Source organism: Trichechus manatus, unplaced genomic scaffold (assembly GCF_000243295.1).
Source record: "Trichechus manatus latirostris isolate Lorelei unplaced genomic scaffold, TriManLat1.0 scaffold00169, whole genome shotgun sequence".
Lineage (NCBI taxonomy): Eukaryota > Metazoa > Chordata > Mammalia > Sirenia > Trichechidae > Trichechus > Trichechus manatus.
In genome coordinates, this window is record NW_004444105.1 from 3,446,792 (window position 1) to 3,465,209 (window position 18,418).

The window sequence follows — 18,418 nt, forward strand, 5'->3', positions numbered from 1 at the left end:
ATGTCATAAAACAGCATGTGTGTTACTGTTACATGAGAAACTATCTATTCTGTAAGCCTTCACCTGAAGTACAATAAAATATTAAAAAAATATATATATATATTCAATATTTACCTTGTATTCCACCATCAGCTTGTTATTCAGCAGGTTTCTGACTCTACCATTCCTGCCATTTACTTGTTGTTCAGTATCATCTGAACGATCTTAAGATGCATGAATATCTGTCTATGCATGAAAGTCTGAAAGGGTTCACTGCAAACTGTTAAAAACTATTACTCCAGTAACCCATGAGGAACGGACATGGATGGAAAAACTGCTGAGGAAAGAGAACTTTAACTTCCTTTCTTCCAGTAGTTTCATTCTTATTTTCGAACATTCAATGACTTTATAATAAAAAAAATCAATAATCACATAAAGTATATTACAGTAAACCATTTCCCTCTACATGATACACAAGGATCTTTTTTTATTCCCTAAGTAAGTTTCCTATGTTAAACACACTACACAGGCAATAGTCCTAGAGATCAGTTTCAGTTTCTAGGTATCAAGCATTATCTAAGACCACCTAAGTTGTAAACATTTGCAGAGCTCCCCTTGTCCAAAGCAGACGAATGGTCAAGGAAGCTGCTATTCAACATCACTGTCATCCTCACTCTTCTATGTGATGCCCACCTGACAAAACTTCTATCCCACCACTCCCAGAATCTGTAGGTCTACATAAAACACACTATCACCGAAACTACTACTAAAATAGAAGTGAAAATACATTCCTAGTTTTGTGATCTAAACCCAAAAAACTCATTGCCGTCGAGTCGATTCTGACTCATAGCAACCCTACAGGACAGAGTAGAACTGTCCCACAGGGTTTCCAAAGAGCAGGTGGTGGATTTTAACTGCAGACCTTCTGTTTAGCAGCTGTAGCTCTTAACGACTGCACCATTTTCATAGAAACACACAAAAATAAACTAATATATTACAGTAATTCTCCTTCTAGTAACCAATTATTTAAGCAGATTTTTCAGCTATCTCATTTCAAATTCAAATCGTCAACTACAGATCCATGCAGTGTCTTAGCAAGATACCACCATTCTCTCCATTCATTTACCCATTAATCATCAGGTCAGGACAGAAATTCATTTCATCCCCACCAAAAAATATCAATTTCATCTTCCAAAAGTCATTTTCCCCTACCATGAAGACTTTGTTTTTTACTTCTCTTTCTTCAAAGTGCTGTCTCAAAGGGTATAATAGTAAGAAACTGGAAACAACCTAAATGTTCATCAGCAGGAAATATGATTAAATAAATTAGACTACATATATACAATCTACAGCTGTAGCTATATATAGCACCTATTTGAAATCTGTAAATTTTTTTAATAGAATGAAGTTCTTTATCTATTGATAATAGAATGATTAAAAATATATTGTCAAATGAAAAACCATTTACAGTCTGCTTCATCTTTATGTAACTCGGAAAGAAACAAAAATTATTTGTATTTACTTTTATTCAAATAAAATACTAATGTCTTGTATATCATTCCAAGGAACCTTGGTGGCACAGCAGTTAAAACACTCGCCTGTTAACCAAAAGCTTGGCGGTTCGAATCTACCAGCTGCTCCATGGGAGAAAAATGTGGCAGTCTGTTTACATAAAGATTTACAGCCTTGAAAACCCTATGGGCATACACACAAAGAAAGGAGAAGGGAACCAAAAAGGCTAACTACAATAAACTGACAAAACACTAAAGGACAAACAAGTTTTAAAAACCAAACCCACTGCCGTAAAGTCCATTCCGACTCATAGCGACCCTACTGGACAAAGCAGAACTGCCCCATAGGGTTTCTAAGGAGTGGCTGGCAGATTCAAGCTGCCGACCTTTTGGTTAGCAGCCATAGCTCTTAACTACTATGCCAACAGGGTTCCAAAAAAGGTCAAGACACACAAAAAGCAAATAACAAAATGTCAGAAGTGGCTTCTTGTTAGTTATTACAGTGAATGTAAATGGGCTAAATGCTCCAACCAAAAGGCAGAGTGGCAGAATAGATACAAAAACATGATCCAACTATATGCTGTTTACACGAGTCACATCTTAAACGCCAAGGACACAAATACGTTGAAAATGAAAGGATGGAAAAAAATACTCCATGCAAATAATAATCAAAAGTGAGCTAGGGTGGCAATTTTAATATGAAACAAAGTAGACTTTAAGACAAAATCTGTCTCAACAGATAAAGGTAGATACTATATAGCAGTAAAAGTGTCCATTAATCAAGAAAAGTTAACAATTATAAATATATATGTACCCAATATCAGGGCACCTAGATATATAAAGCAAACACTTATAGAATTGAAGGAAACAACAGATAGTACAATGATAGTTGGAGACTTCAATACGCCACTTTTAATATTGGATAGAACAGGAGAAAGCTCAACAAAGAAACAGAGGACCTGAATGACGCTATAAATTTACCAGACTTAAAAGACATATATAAAACACTCCACCCAACAACAGCACAATATACATTCTACTCCAATGCACATGGATCATTCTCCAGGATAGATGACATTTTAGATCACAAAGCAACTCCTGATAAATTTAAAAAGACTGAAATCATACAAAGTATTTTCTCTGACTATCATGGCGTGAGGATAAAAATCATTGGGGGTGGGGGACCTGGAAAATACACAAACATATGGAAATTAAACAACTCACTAATAAACTACCAATGCGTCAAAGAAACAATCACAAATTCCTTAGATTCAAATCAAAATGAAAGTACAATATACCAAAACTTATGGGATGCAGCAAAGGCAGTGCTTAGAGGGAAATTTACAGCAATAAATGCCTACATGAAAAAAGAAGAAAGATCTCCAAACAACAGCCTAACTTGACAACTCCAGGAACTAGAAAGAGCAAACTAAGCCTAAACCTACCAGAAGAAAGGAAATAACAAAGATCAGAGCAGAAATAAATAAAACTGAAAACAGAAAAATGAGAATCAATAAAACCAGAAGTTGGTTCTTTTGAAAAGATCACTAAAATTGACAATCCTTTAGCTAGACTGACAAAGAAAAGATGCAAATAATCAAAATAACAAGTGAAAAAGGTGACATTACAACTGACTTAATACAAATAAACAATTATGACAGAATATTATGAATAACTGTATGGTAACAAACTGGAAAATCTAGATGAAATGGACAAACTGTTAAAAGTACACAACCTACCCAAACTAACAGGAAATAGAAAGTGTCAACAGACCCGTAACAAGTGAAGAGATCAAATCAGTGATCAAAAACTCCCCAACAAAAAAAAGTCTTGGCCCTGATGGCTTCTCGGGTGAATGCCACCAAACATTTACAGAAGAATTGACACCAGTACTGTTTAAACTCTTATAAAAGACAAACAAGGAAGGAATACACCCTAATTCATTCTATGAAATAAACATAACCCTGATAACCAAAATCAGAAAAAGACACCACAGGAAAACCACAGGCCAATATCTCTTAGGAATACAAATATAAAAATCCTCAACAAAATACTAGCGAACAGAATTAAGAGTCATATATCATAACTAAGTGGAATTTGTCCCCAGAATGCAGGAATGGTTCAACATTAGATGAGCAATCAATGTTTTACACCACATCAATAGAACAAAGGAAAAGAATCACATGATTATCTCTATGGATGCAGAAAAAGCATCTGATAAAAATCCAACACCCTTTCTTGATGAAAACCCTACAAATGATTGGAATGGAAAGGAAACCCTTCAATATGATTTAGGGCATATACGAAAAGCCAACAGCTAACATTATACCTAATGGAGAAAAAAATAAAAGATACCCAGATTGAAAAAAAAGAAGTAAAATTATCTCTATTCATGAATGATACAATCCTATATAAAGAAAATCCCAGAGTCCCCAAAAAAACTTCTGGAGTTAATAGAGGAATTTAGCAAAGTTGCAGGGAACAAGGTCAACAAACAAAAAATCAGTTGAATTTCCATACACCAGCAATGAGAAATCTGAAATGGAAACTGAGAATTCCATTTACAATAGCATCCAAGAGAACAGAGTAAATTCTAGGAATAAATCTAACCGGGAAGTGAAAGACTCATACAATGAAAACTATAGAACACTGATAAAAGAGGTTAAAGAAGACTTAAATAAATGGAAAGATGTTCCACATTCATGGTTGGAAGACTTAACATTGTTAAAATGTCAGTAGTACCCAAAGCAATCCATAGATTCAACGCATTCATGATCAAAATTCCAGTAGTCTTCTTTACAGAAATAGAAAAGTAAATCCTCAACTTTATATGAAATGGCAAGAGGCTCCGAACAGCTAAAACAATACTGAAAGAGAAGAACAAATTAAGAGGACTCACACTTCCTGAGTTTAAAATATACTATACAGCTACAATAATCAAAACAACCTGGCACTGGTATAACAAGAGACACACAGACCAATGGGATAGAACTGAAAGTCCAGAAATAAACCCACACATCTATGGTCAACTGATTTTTGACAAGAGCTCTATGTCCATCTGATGGGGAAAGAAGATTATTTTAATAAATGGTGCCGGGAAAATTAGATTTCTACATGCAGAAAATGAAAGAGGATTCATGTCTCATATCATATATAAAATATAAAAACAAATTCAAAATGGATTAAGGACCTAAATGTGCAAATGAAAACCGTAACCTTCTTAAAAGAACATACAGGAGTAGCACTCTCAGGCATAGCTTTCAACAGTAGATAATCTAATAACAAAAGCAAAACACAAAATAAATAAGTGGGAGCTCATAAAAATTAAAAACTTTTGTTCATCGAAAGACTTTACCAAAAAAGCGAAAAGACCAGCTACCAACTAGGAGAATCTTCAGAAAGCATATATCCGACAAGACTCTAACAACCAAAATATATATAAAACTTGGACAACTAAACAACAAAAAGACAAACAACCCAATCATAAAACCGGCAAAGGACTTGACATTTCACCAAAGAGAACATTCAAATGGCCACCAAACACATGAAAAGATGCTTAGTGTCATTAGCCATCAGAGAGATGCAAATCAAAACTGCAATGAGATACTATTACTTCCACTAGGATGGCTAAGATAAAAAAAAGAAAATAACTAATGCTGGCGAGGATATGGGGAAATGGAACCCTTATCCATTACTGGTGGGAACACAAAACAATACAGCCATTGTGGAAAAACAATGTGGTGGTTTCTCAAAAAACTAAAAATAGAACTACCATATGACTCAGTAATTCCACTCCTAGGAATATACCCAAAAGACTTGAAAGCAGAGATTCAAAAAGAGACTTGTATACCAATGTTCAGTGCAGCACTATTCACAATAGCCAAAAGGTGGAAACCTAAATGCCCATCAACAGATAAATGGATAAACAAAATGTGGTATGTATATACGATAGAATAGTAGTCAGCCAGTAAGAGAAATGAAGTCTTGATATGTGCTACAGTATGGATGGAGCTTGAGGGCATTACGCAGCGCAAAATAAGCCAATCACAAAGGACAAACATTGTATAACCTCACTTATATAAATAAACAAAAAAGGCATAAAAAATAAAAATAAAGGAACTGTCAGACTGTTAAAAAAAAGGGGGGGGGGACATGCTGCCTGGCAGACATCACACTCAGCTGGTGAGTGCAGCCACACATTCAAGGAGTTGGGCCTTCTCCTCTATCCTCCTGCCAAGTTCTGGAGAGCTGCCCCTTCTTATCTCATTACATAACAAAAAGAACAATTAAATAGGAAAGGAAAAAAAAAAAAAACCTATAGGGAAGTTCTACTCTGTCCTGCAGGGTCACTAAGTCAGATTATACTTGATGCCAATGACTTTGGGTTTGGGTACAGGCAATCCCCAGATTATGAACAAGTTCCATTCCTAAATATGTCTTTAACTTGAATTTGTATGTAAATAAAAACAGCTAACATGGTACTGGAGCCAGACAGATCATTGCTCCATCACCTCCTCACCAGACCTGTCAACCCCACAAATCCACTATGACACCTTTGCCTCAGGGTGCAAGAGAGAAAGTGCTGTTCAGGATGTATTAAGAGTGAGCCCAAGGCCCAAAGGTTGGGAACTAGACACTTAAGAAAACCCAAATCCAAAGTTCTCCACGGACTCCTGGAAACCATATGGACTTACAGAGATCACGAATTGAAGGCTGGCCCCCCCTCCAGCCACCAAAAGGCCAAGAACCGCTGCAATAGTGAAATCCCACATGTGCAAGGTAGGGGAAAGAGAAGCCCGGAGAGGTACTGCGATGGCCTCAGGCTGCACAGCACAAAGGGTCCAGCTGGATGAGGTGGGGCGGATCTGGGGAAGGGGGTGCCGCAGCGGCCCGGCCATGTGCCCAGCTTGGTATACTCACTGGTTGTACTCAGAGAATATGTTATGTAAAGCCCGGTGCCTGAATCCCCAGCTGCCACCACCTGCAGGTACACAGTGTTCGAGCCACTAGGCTCCTATAATGGGCCATGCTTCTCTGAGTGGGCATGTGCCATAGCGGGTCCTTGGGTAGCAGCTGCTGGTGGGCAGGCCCCTACGACATGGTGCGCCCAGCAGCACCCTGCAGCAGTGAGTGGAGAGCCCACGTGCAACCACTTCCCTCAGAGCTCAGAATGGGCAGGCCCCACCTTCTGCTTGCCCCAAGCACCACTGCTCTGCTCTGCATAGTGGGCTTGGCCAGCATGCCAAACCAAGTAGCCCACCTACGCAAGGCTGCGCATCCAATAGTGAGAAGCCTTGCAGCTCTGGACTTGTAAATGGGCAAGAGCCACAGAAAGGAGCATTTTGAATGGCCTCACTCCTCATCCTTTTTGGCCCTTCTCTGAGTCAGTTTTTTCCTGATAGGCTTTATGGGGGTTGTTTCCTATCGACGGGTTTTATGTAAGTAGGAAGTTTGTAACCTGGGGACGGCCTATGTATCATTCCAGAGATTAGATGGTTACCTCCCAGTAGGGAACTGGGAGGATAAGAAGGAAGACATTTTCACTTTATATAATTTTTGGACCACTTAAAAACTGAACCATGTGAATATACTTAGTTTAAAACTGAATGAATTATTTTTAAAATGTTTAAAACATACATCTTCAAAAAAGTATCTGATTATTTAATACTTTACAAAGTTGAGAGGAAATAGAATGACAGACTGATTCATTTGAGAATCAATCTTTTATAATCATGCAAGTAACATTTCAAAAAGAAACCCCAAATATCTCCCTCCCTTCCCATGACCAAAATATCCTACACTATCAATTCCTAACAAGGATTACAGTTTTATTTAATAATGCAATTAATTACTTGCATTCACAATCAACACCCATTGAAACAGCAATCAAAAAATCTAACCACTAAACTGTAACATGGTATAAGATGCAAAGGCAAAGATAAGAGAAATATAAAATTGTAACCTCTGCATTGTAACCATTAAACTTGATAGGTTATTTAAATAAGACTGAAATTTCACATGAACTCTTTAGGAATCTAAGAGTTACGTATAAAGCCAAATGACAGTATTTTGGCGGATCATATGAAGCTGGAGCTTACTGATATCAACAAAAACAATAAAGCAACGTTGTACTACAGGCATGGTTCTATTTCATCTTTCATATCCATGTAACAATGGAAGACATGGTGAAGTCAGAAACCTTACGAGAATATGACAGTTCATTAAAAATCTTGTCCAACTCAACAGCATGGAAAAGAATTCAAATGCCAACACATTAATTTTAAGATCATTATATACAAATATCAATAACATGAACACACGCATATAAAAACACACTAGAATTTTTAAACAACATCATAATTTCCTAATAATCTGAAAACAGATAACTAATGTAACGGCCCCCAACAAGAATATCCAGTTGTTATATACATACACAATTAATGACTCCAATAAACTACTATGTGGGCGGGGGGTGGAGGGATGTCTAGCAGTTAAAATCAAATACTACTTAAATGCCAATAAAAGGGACAGTCTACCAGTGACCATTTTCATACTCATTCACACAGATTTCCTGAGCATCCACTGGGGGATACAAGAAACAATGAAACAAGGTTTCTGCTTTCAAGTATTTTATAACCCATAAGAATACTCAAAAACAAACTGACAGTAAAAAGTATCAACAAGAAGTCAAGTAGCAGCACAAATTAGCTGTAATAAATACTTCTACAAAAACAGGGAAGACACGGGCTCTAGAGAAACATTGCGTACAAGACAGCTTTTGACATACAGAACTTCTAAAGGCAAAGATGGGAGAAGGGACAGCGCACACACACACCCCCGAAACAAAAGGAAATACATGAAAAGCCAAAAAATTAGTAGAATATGTTCCAGAAAAACAAACTTAAATTTGACTAAAACGAGAAATAAGTTTAAAAGTGGAGGCAATGGCGGTTAAGTGGTAGAATTCTTCCTTCCATGCGGGAAACCTCAGTTCAATTCCCAGCCAATGCACCTCAAGTGCACCCTCCACTTGTCAGTGTGAGCCTATATGATGCTATGATGCTGAGTAATTTTCAGAGAAACTTCCAGACTAAGACAGACTAGAAATCTACTTTTGAAAAGGAAGTGAAAGAAAACCCTATAGCTCACAAAGGTCCAATCCTGCTGTGCACGGGGTGGGGGCCCGGCTAGACGGCAGACAAAAACAAGTTTGAAAAGTGGCACTAGGCCCAAATGGTGCAGAGTTCTGAAGGGCAACACTTAGGAACATGGGCTTCATTCCAGAGTTGATCAGGAGCCACTCAGGAAAAACATGGTAAGAACAGACTTGAAATTAAGACATGCTTCGGATTCAGATCCCAGCTTTTTTACCTACTAGCAACACCTGCAGGCTTGTCAAGTCTCTTTTTCATCTCTAAAGTGGGATTAACAGAATCTACCAACAAAGAATTATTATGAAGACCAAAAGAGAACAAAGTCGTCAGCACAGTGGCTGACGTATGAAACACTCCATATGTGGGTTTTTTTGTGTTTGTCACCAAGCAGGGAAAACAACATGATCAAGGAAGGCTACATCTAGGACAACTGATTTGATAGCAGAAGCTGGGCCCCTTCTGGGCATGCTGCTGCTGGCTCTGCCCCTAGAACCATTCCGAGCCTACGGCTGTCTTCACTGTTACAGGCTTTGCAGTTCTTTTAAGATGTTCCTTGCCTCCTTTCTCTCTGCTGCTTCTCTCTTCTCTCTTGCCTTTTCTCCTTCCTGTTCCTGTCTTCCTGCTTCTTTCTGTCTGAAAAACCTCTGTGGGGCTGGCTGCACATACATATACATATCAAAAAAAAACCCAAATCCATTACCCTCGATTCCAACTCCAAGCGACCCTATAGGACAGACTAGCACTGCCCCACAGGATTCCCAGCAGGGCCACAAACTGACCAATCCCTTCTCAGCAGGCCACAGATACTTAAATTACATAATAGGCTACAGTCACCTCATTTGCATAGTCTATTGACCAATCTCTACAAGGTGCATACCAATCACAGGGCAGGTTGCAGCCCAGGACTAAACAAAAAGGATCAAACTAAGTTGTTTACAGCTTCCCCGGTGTCATGGATTGAACTGTATCCCCCAAAAATATCTGTCAACTTGCTGGATTATCATTTCCAGTACTGTATAACTGTGCACCATTTCATAATCTGATGTGATTTACTTATGTGTTGTAGACTCTATCAGTATGTTGTAATAAGATGGATTAATGGCAATTATACTAACGAAATCTATGAGATTAGACAGTGTCATAAACCAATCTCTTTTGAGATACAAAAGAGAGAAGTGAGCAAAGATACACGGGAACCTCATACCACCAAGAAAGCAGTGCCGGGAACAGAGCGCGTCCTTTGCTTCCTGTGCAGAGAAGTTCCTAGACCAAGGGAAGATTGATGACATGGACCTTCCTTCAGACCCGACAGAAAAAGCCTTCCCCTGGAGCTGACATCCTGAATTTGGACTTGTAGCCTACCAGACTGTGAGAGAATAAATTTCTTTTGTTAAAGCCATCCACTTGTGGTATTTCTGTTATAGCAGCACTAGATGACTAAAAGAGAATTTGGCACTGAGAGTGGGGCGCTGCTCTAACAGATACCTAAAATGTGGGAGCGGTTTTGAAACTTTGAATGGATAGAAGAGTGGCAGCGGCAGAGGTCCAGCAACAGCAGAGAAGCAGCAGCAGCACAGAAGCGGAGAAACAGACAACCAGAAGCAGCAGAACCAGGAAACCAGTGTGAGGGCGCTGGAGCCAACCCGCAGAGCACGAGAGCTGAGAGCCTGTGCGCACGAGGCTTCCTGGCAGAGTGGGGTGCCTCCAGACAATTATTGGTGGAGCTACCAAGCTTCGGAACACTTGCCCCAGCAGGGCAGATGCAGGCGTGAGGCCAAAGGACTGAGAGGCCACAGGAAGCAGAAGCTGAAGAGACAAGAAACACAAGAAGCCGAGCTGCTTCAGCTTCAAAGGGTGGAGCCATGGCCTCTGGTGTTTCTAAGAGCAGAGTCACCACTCAGATGGACTAGGAGAATGGTACACCTAAAGCTGAGGGAGCAGAGTTGCTGTCCCAGTGGGCCTGGAAGGCAGAGCTGAAGCCCAGGGCTGAGGGGCCTCCACTCAGAATCTAGAGAGCGTGGCTAATACCTAGAGTCTAGAAGGCAGGGCCACTGTGTAAATGGTCTCAGAAAACAGACGATTATTTTCAAGCCTTGAGAACTAATGTAAATGTGTTCTGCCTAGTTACTTGGTGCCTGTTATGCCTTCTTTCCCTGCAATTTCTCCCATTTATAATGGAAATGTCTAGCTGGTACCTATTCTGCCATTGTACCTTTGGAAGGATGGAATGGAATAACTTGTATTCTAGATTTCACAGATGAAGAGGAATTTTTGGATTTTGGACTTGGAGTTAAGACTTCTGCTATGATATGACGAAATGAGTATGTTTTACATGCTACAAGGACATGAATTTTTGGGGGTCAAAGGGTGGAATGTCATGGATTGAACTGTGTCCCCCCAAAATATCTGTCAACTTGGCTGGGTCCTGCTTCCCAGTATTATATGATTGTGTACCATTTTGTAATCTGATGTGATTTCCTCATATGTTGTAGACTCTATCACTATGATATAATAAGATGGATTAGCGGCAGTTATACTGATGAGGTCTACAAGATTAGATAATACCTTAAGCCAACCTCTTTTGAGATATAAAAGACAGAAGCGAGCAGAGACACATGGGAACCTCATACCACCAAGAAAGCAGTGCCAGGAGAAGAGCGCGTCCTTTGGACCTGAGGTTCCTGTGCAGAGAACCTCCTAGACCAAAGGAAGATTGATGACACGGATCTTCCTTCAGAGCCGACAAAGAAAGCCTTCCCCTGGAGGTGACATCCTGAATTTGGACTTGTAACCTACTATACTGTGAAAGAATAAACTTCTCTTTGTTAAAACCATCCACTTGTGGTATTTCTGTTATAGCAGCACTAAATGACTAAGACACCCAAGAAATGTCAATTGACCTGGACAAAAATAACAAACCCTCTACTGTAGAAAACTAGGGCAAAGGTAACGCCTCAGGGCTAAGGTGAAAAATCTCTCAGGTTGTTTTTCCAAAGAACCAAGGCAAAAGGCCACATGAAGGAACTCATTTCATCACAGCGACCTTCTGATTTTGAGCCTAGATGACTAAGAAAATGTTAAGGTCATTAATATAAACAAGGAAATGAAAGAAGAATTAAATGTGCAAAGGAAAAGGAGTGTAATTCTGAATATACTGATTCAAGACAACAAAATGACAATCCAGAAGAGAGTTTGCCAAAGATAACAACAATAAGAAAAGCAAGCCTAAATCTTAGAGAAGAAAATGAGAAAGAACCAGAAGCTTCAGCAATGAGGAGGAACAAATAGCTGAAACCATGAGACTATGTGAGATCAGCAAAACAGAGAATAAATGTCTAGAGAGGAAGAAGAGAATTAAACCTAAGATAACTCATATTTAAGAACTGAGATGAGAAAATGAACAAAGGCTTTGAGAAGGAAGAGTTGGAGGTGCTGATTGTAGAAGTCACAGAATAAATGATGAGGATTTCACCACACTTCATATTCCACAGCTCTTCATATGCTCACTGTAACTCTAGATCATGAACTGAAGTGACTTTATGATCACATGATTATCACAGAATGTTTACAAGAACCTGCAAGTCACTGAAAAGTGTTAGCTATGCCAACTCAACCCACAGCAGGGCACAGCTAACACAGGACAATAATTATAATTAGATCTATTTTTTCAGTATCTCAAACCTTAAAAACTATAACTTTAAGTTGTCATCTTCCTTCACATCCATGCACACATTTAACTCAATTGATCACCCATTCTTTCAGAAACCCCCTCTCCCTTTGTCTAGTCTGACAGCCAATTCTCTGATTTTCTCCCTTCCATTCTACCTTCTATTTTATCCTTACTAAATGCTTTTTTTTCACTCCTAAAACATTAACTAAGTTACCAGATTCTCTCTCTTCTCTCACTTCTAAAAAATAAACTAAGAGAGATACCTGGTTGTTCACAATTCTCTCCTCTACAATTCCCCAATTTAGCAAATTCATCTACTCCTTTTGAATTATCACCTTTATATACAACATTTACAAAACTTGAAATAGATCAGAAATCATTCCCCCTTGATGGGAGAAATTGAGTACTGTGATGGTGGCAGTACAGGCAGTCCCTGGATTATGAATGAGTTCTGTTCCTAAATCTGTCTTCAAGCTGAGTTTGTACGTAAATCGGGAACAGTTAGGTATGGTTCATTAAACACACTTAGTCAAATGTTTGACTTAGCATAGTATAAAATCTACATTTTTACACATAAAAAATCATTTAAAAAAACACTTCTAAATCCACTAAAACATCTTAACATAATAATACAGCAATAATAATGTTTTGATACACATCTCAAAGTAGTGCCTAGTTGTTACTACGAACCACTGTATGTAACTTCTCTACAGTTGAAGGGCATACGTTACCCAAAATACTCAGATTCTGTTCTGTAAAATCTTTTAGACCAATTAGATACTTTGATTCTAGACTCTGAACTAAAAAAACCACCCAGCCTCATTTCTACTGGGTTTTGAACCCTCCTCAGCAGAGGCAGGGAGGGTTGGTGGTGTGGGTAGGATGGTGCTGGGGCCAGATGGATCACTGCCCCATCACCTCCTCACCAGACCTGTCAACCCTACACATTAACTATGAAGCTGCTGCCTCAGGATGCAAAGGAGAAAGTGCCGCTCAGCGTGTGCTAACAGCAACCCCGGGGACCAACGGTTGAGATGTGGATGCTTAGGAAAACCCAAGTCCCAAGTTTTTCACAAACCCCCAGAAACTATACTGGTAAGACAGAAGTCAGGGATCTAAGACTTCCCCCTGCTCCAAACACCAAAAGGCCAAGAACCTCAGCAAAAGTGAAATCCCACATGTGTAAGGGGAAACAGAAGCCCAGAGAGGTGCTGTGATGGCCCAGGCCAGAAAGGATGGGGTGGAGCGGAAGTGGGTAAAGAGGTGCTGCGGAAGCCCAGCCCTGTGCCCAGCGCAGCGCACTGACTGTTTGTACTGGGAGAACACAGAAAGCACGGCGCCTGAGTGCTGGCGACCGCCACCACCTGCAGGTACACAGCATTTGGCCCTGGGCTCCCAGAATGGGCTACGATTCTCCTGAGTGCACAGGTGCCACAGCAGGTTCTTGTGAGGACACTGGCAGTGGGCGGACCACTGCGACATGGTGAGCCCAGCTGCAGCCTGCAGCAAAGAGCGGAGAGCCCACATGTACTTGCTACCCTTGGAGCTCGGAAAGGGCAGGTCCAACTGTCCACGTGCCCCAACCACCACTGCTCCACTCCACACGGCGTGTCTAGTCAATAAACATGCTGAGAATCCAGCGGCCTGCCGATGTGAGGCTGTGCATCCCACGGTGAGGAGCCTTGCAGCTCTGGACCTGTGAACAGCAGGGCATGGGTGGGGGCCATAGAGAAGAGGAAGGATACAGCATCTTGAACGGCCTGCCCCTCATCCCTTTCCTGCTTTCTGAGTCCGTTTTTTCCTGATAGGCTTTAAGGGGGTTGGTTCTTATGAAAGTCATAACCTGGGGACTGTCTGTAGTGGCACAGATCCTCACTGAATACATTCTCTAAGGCTACCCCCTTCATTTTAGAGATGAAAAAACTTAAGCTCTATTGGGTTAATCGCTCACATTTATATAACAGCTAGTGGAAAATTCTTTCCACCACACCTCACTTTTCCTGTGGTCAACAACTGACCTGTGAACAGAACAAAATGAATTATCTCCAAACTAATCCCATTTTGACCTCACTTTCACCAAAAAGTCATCACTGTTTCAACATACACTGATGGCCTCTAAGTTCATTGAACAAACACATGCTAATGTCCACTTCCACCCAAATACTGTCCTAGCTGACGAAAGGGTGAAAAACATGCCCTTAGTCTTCAATGAACTTACAGTCGAGTAAGAAGACACACAAGCAGTTGGAATACAACATTATGAGCGAAGAAGACATGCTAAGAAATAAAGAATGGAGACAAAAGGCTTCCTAGAAGTAGCAGGGCTTGAGCTGAGACCTGCAAGATGAGTTTCCATTCAAGAGGTCATTCCAAGAAAAAGAAACAACTATCAGAGAACAGGTGCTTTATACACTTTCGTAACTGTTGTTTTATACATATTAGTTTCTAAACTTCAACTAAATTACAAACCCTAAAAGATCACACCTTGTTTTTTTTGTATCATGCATAGGAACTAGTTTATTTATTTCTGGTTTCTCATAAATATATGTCCCTGTTATGGACTGAATTGTGTTCCCTCAAAATACATGTTGTAAATCCTAACCTCTACACCTGTGGTCATAATCCAATTTGGAAACGAGTTGTCTTTGCTTTGTTAATGAGGCAGGATTAATACAAGGTGAGCCACTCTCTTTTGAGATATAAAAGATTAAACAAGTGAGGCAGGAAGCAAAGATGGGGTAAGAGAGATGCCAGGCAATGTGGAGATCTCCAAGGAACCAGGAAACAGAAGCTGAGACAAGGACCTCCCCCAGAGCCAACAGAGAGAGAAAACTTTCCCTAGAGCTGGCACCCTGGATTTGTACTTCCAGCCTTCTAAACTGTGAGAAAATAAATTTGTTCAAGCCATCGACTTGTGGCATTTCTGTTTCAGTAGCCCTAGGTAACTTAAACAGTCCCCAAACAGTTTTCAGGTTAAAATGGAAAAAAAAAAAAAACTTGCTATTTCTTCCCATCAGCAATAAGATCCCTCTTAATTATTTTTAATGAACATGAACACATACATAACATTAGATCCCTCCCTGCCCCCACCTTCACCAACAGATAAAGTAGTTAATGTATCTAACATACTCAACCTATCTTAAACTTTCTGGTGCTGAAACATTTTTATGCCCCACAACTATAAGATCCACTGAAAAATTGTCCAATAGAAAATCGATGGTAGATACACCACTTAGATATCAATCCAATTACCATCCTTAACAATTGCCATAAAAACTCAAATATTTTCCTGTATGTGAGTTTCTTCCAAATACACATTACAACTGATCACACTTTATTAACTTCAGTATTTGCCATATTTTTTAAAACTACACAGTTGTCACATCTGCTTGAAAACCAAAACAGATTAATATATCATAATATTATGACACATACCCTATTAAGATGCCTCTCATAATGCATTTTTAAGGGACAAAACCAAACATTAAATAAGCAAATTTCAATCTTCTAAGACTTCATAGGGCCTCTTTGCATTGTTTTCATCATATTAGTTTACAAAATGCACAACTGGGTTCATAATTATGTTTAATAAATTATCCAAATTTATAAGCAATAAACACTTATAAGAACTACAATATATTATGATATCCAAATTCAACATAGCATACAGCAGACTGATTAAAGTAACACAATCCCAGTTCTTCTTGTTTAATAGCATCAGCTCAAGGAGTTAAATATTTTAATAACGTACCACCAAAAACCTCATCTAAAAAGTTATCATTATAACTTCACACTATCCTTTATTTTTTAAAGCTCATACATATATTCATGACTCTACTTTGCAAGAAACATTTCAAAGAAAGAGTAGAAAACTCTAAGATCAATAATTTTGTAAGGCAGTTTTCATTAACGGGAGTTCACATGGCAGAGGAAAACACACAGGCTCTGGATTAAGTATCCCGGAATCTAAATACAGGGACTACCACTAAAAAGCTAATGCAATCCTGAGCAGTTAATCTCTCAGTCTGGGTTTATTAAACTACAAAACAGGAAGAATATCACCTATGTGCTGTTGTCAGAAATACATAAGGGCATATTATTACCAACAATGATAACTAAAATGCCATGGTTAATTTTTGGTTCCTTGTAAACACAATTTCAAAATAATAAAATGCTACATAATTTAGCCTAGCCTAAGATTTCAGGCTATACATTTTTAGAAACCAGACTGTTCTTTGTGATTATTTTACTGGTTTTGTTTTCCCCGGAGGCTAGCACCAAGATGAACACACAGTACATTTTTAATAAGTACAAGCCAGTGATAAAATCAACACAGCCACCAGCTCTTCTGCACAGAATTACAAAATATAATAGACATCTGCTACCTTTCTGTCTTATTTAATAGTAAGTAGTCTAATATCTGAGCCCTGGTGGCACAGCGGTTAAGAGCTCAGCTGCAGCATTTCAAATCCACTAGAGGCTCCTTGAAGACCATATGGGGCAGTTCTACTCTGTCCTATGGGGTGGCTATGAGTCAGAAATGAATCAATGGCAATGGGTTTGGCTTTTTTTTTTTTTTTTTTTTTTTTTGGTAGTCTAATATCATCCTTCTACTTAACACTTACTCCCTATAGCTTACTTATCAAAATATGTAATCCTTGGCCACTTTGTTTTGTGGAATACAAACTTCTGGGTCAGTGGCTTTCTACTTACCTCTTCTTCACAAGTCAGCAGCCAGTTTATGTTTAAGAAAAATTTGTTTTCAAATGACCATAGGGAATTTAAATTTACTTTGAAAAATGTACTAAATAAACTATTTTGATAATCTGCTTTACAAAGGCATCCAAGCCTCATGTAAACTACCATTGAGCTCTGTGTAAACACATCACTCAACTTAATATGCAAGTATTCCTTCAACATTCTGAAAGCTTTACCACAGTATGTTTTAAAGTACTCATCTGTAGGTCTTTTTAAAAGTTACTGATAACTGAAAAACTGAAGACAATGTTCAGCAATAAAGAGACAGTTAAATACACAAATAGCTATGTACCTTTAAAAAGAACGAGGTATGTAATGAAATGGCTTACTTATTAAAATATTTAATCCTGGGCCACTTTATTTTGTGGAATACAAACTTCTGGGTCTGTGGCTTTCTACTTTTCTCTTCTTCACAAGTCAGCATCCAGTTCATGTTGAAGAAACTAAATTTGTTTTCAAGTGACGATAGGGAATTTAAATTTACGGTGATGTGTAACTGACTAATAAAAACGATATGGTATATATGATCCCACTTTTGTTTTTACAATATACTCATTATATGTATAGGAAAGCAAATCTGAATCACCACACACCACATTTAAAAATTGGTTACCCTGGGTGGTAATAACGGAAAATGGGGGCAGGGAGTCGGGGGCAGGTGTCTTCACTGTTTGACTCCTTAATTTCTTTTCTTAAAAAGCACTTAGTACTTCAGCAACTAAAAAAAAACGGGGGGGGGGAATAATTGTTGCTAAAAGAGTACTTTCTACTCTGTACCAAAATTCTTCTGATTTGTAATTTTAAAAACAACATAGCTATGACTTACCATTTTTTTTAAAAAGAACATACAAAATAAGTTAAAAAAAGATTTTTTTGTATTTGCAAAATGACTCCCTCCGGCTCTACTTATGACTCTTCTCTAAGTCGGTTTCTGAAATACCCTAAGGACCAAAGCGGGCAAAGAACTTACCACCAACAGTAGTAGGCACTCAAACAAAAAGAAAATGTTAGCGCCCTTCTCTAACCTCTTAAATCTCTTCTCAGACCCCAAGGTTTCCCCCAGCAAACGTACGTTTGGTTCTCTTCCTTTAAAATCAAAACAACACGAGGTCCGGACGTGTATGTGAAAAGGCCCTAAGTGGCCCGCGGGCATCTGCCGAGGACCGCGTAGAAGAGTGTGTGGTCCCCGAGATCCGGCGAAAGCCGTAGGCTGGGCCCGAGGACGCAGAGCCCCCGCCCCGGCTCTCGCCCAACCCCGACACGACTCCCTCAGCCCCGCGCCACCCCGCCCCGGGTCGTCGCGCCCTCAGCTCCCCGCCCCCTCCCTCCTGCCGGGCCCCCGTTTC

General features: G+C 39.4%; 1 protein-coding gene across 3 annotated transcripts in view; it reads right to left on the minus strand.

Annotated features, from left to right (window-relative positions):
• Nucleotides 1–18,418, minus strand: part of PCMTD1 (protein-L-isoaspartate (D-aspartate) O-methyltransferase domain containing 1) — a 121,482-nt gene that overhangs the window by 102,784 nt on the left and 280 nt on the right. The window contains exon 1 of one of the 3 annotated variants that reach the window (XM_023740948.1): nt 18,145–18,310. The exons of the other annotated variants lie outside the window; for them this stretch is intronic. The gene's annotated coding sequence lies outside the window, so the exon portion shown is untranslated. Of the gene's footprint in view, nt 1–18,144; nt 18,311–18,418 lie in introns of those variants that run through there. 3 annotated transcript variants of the gene reach the window in all.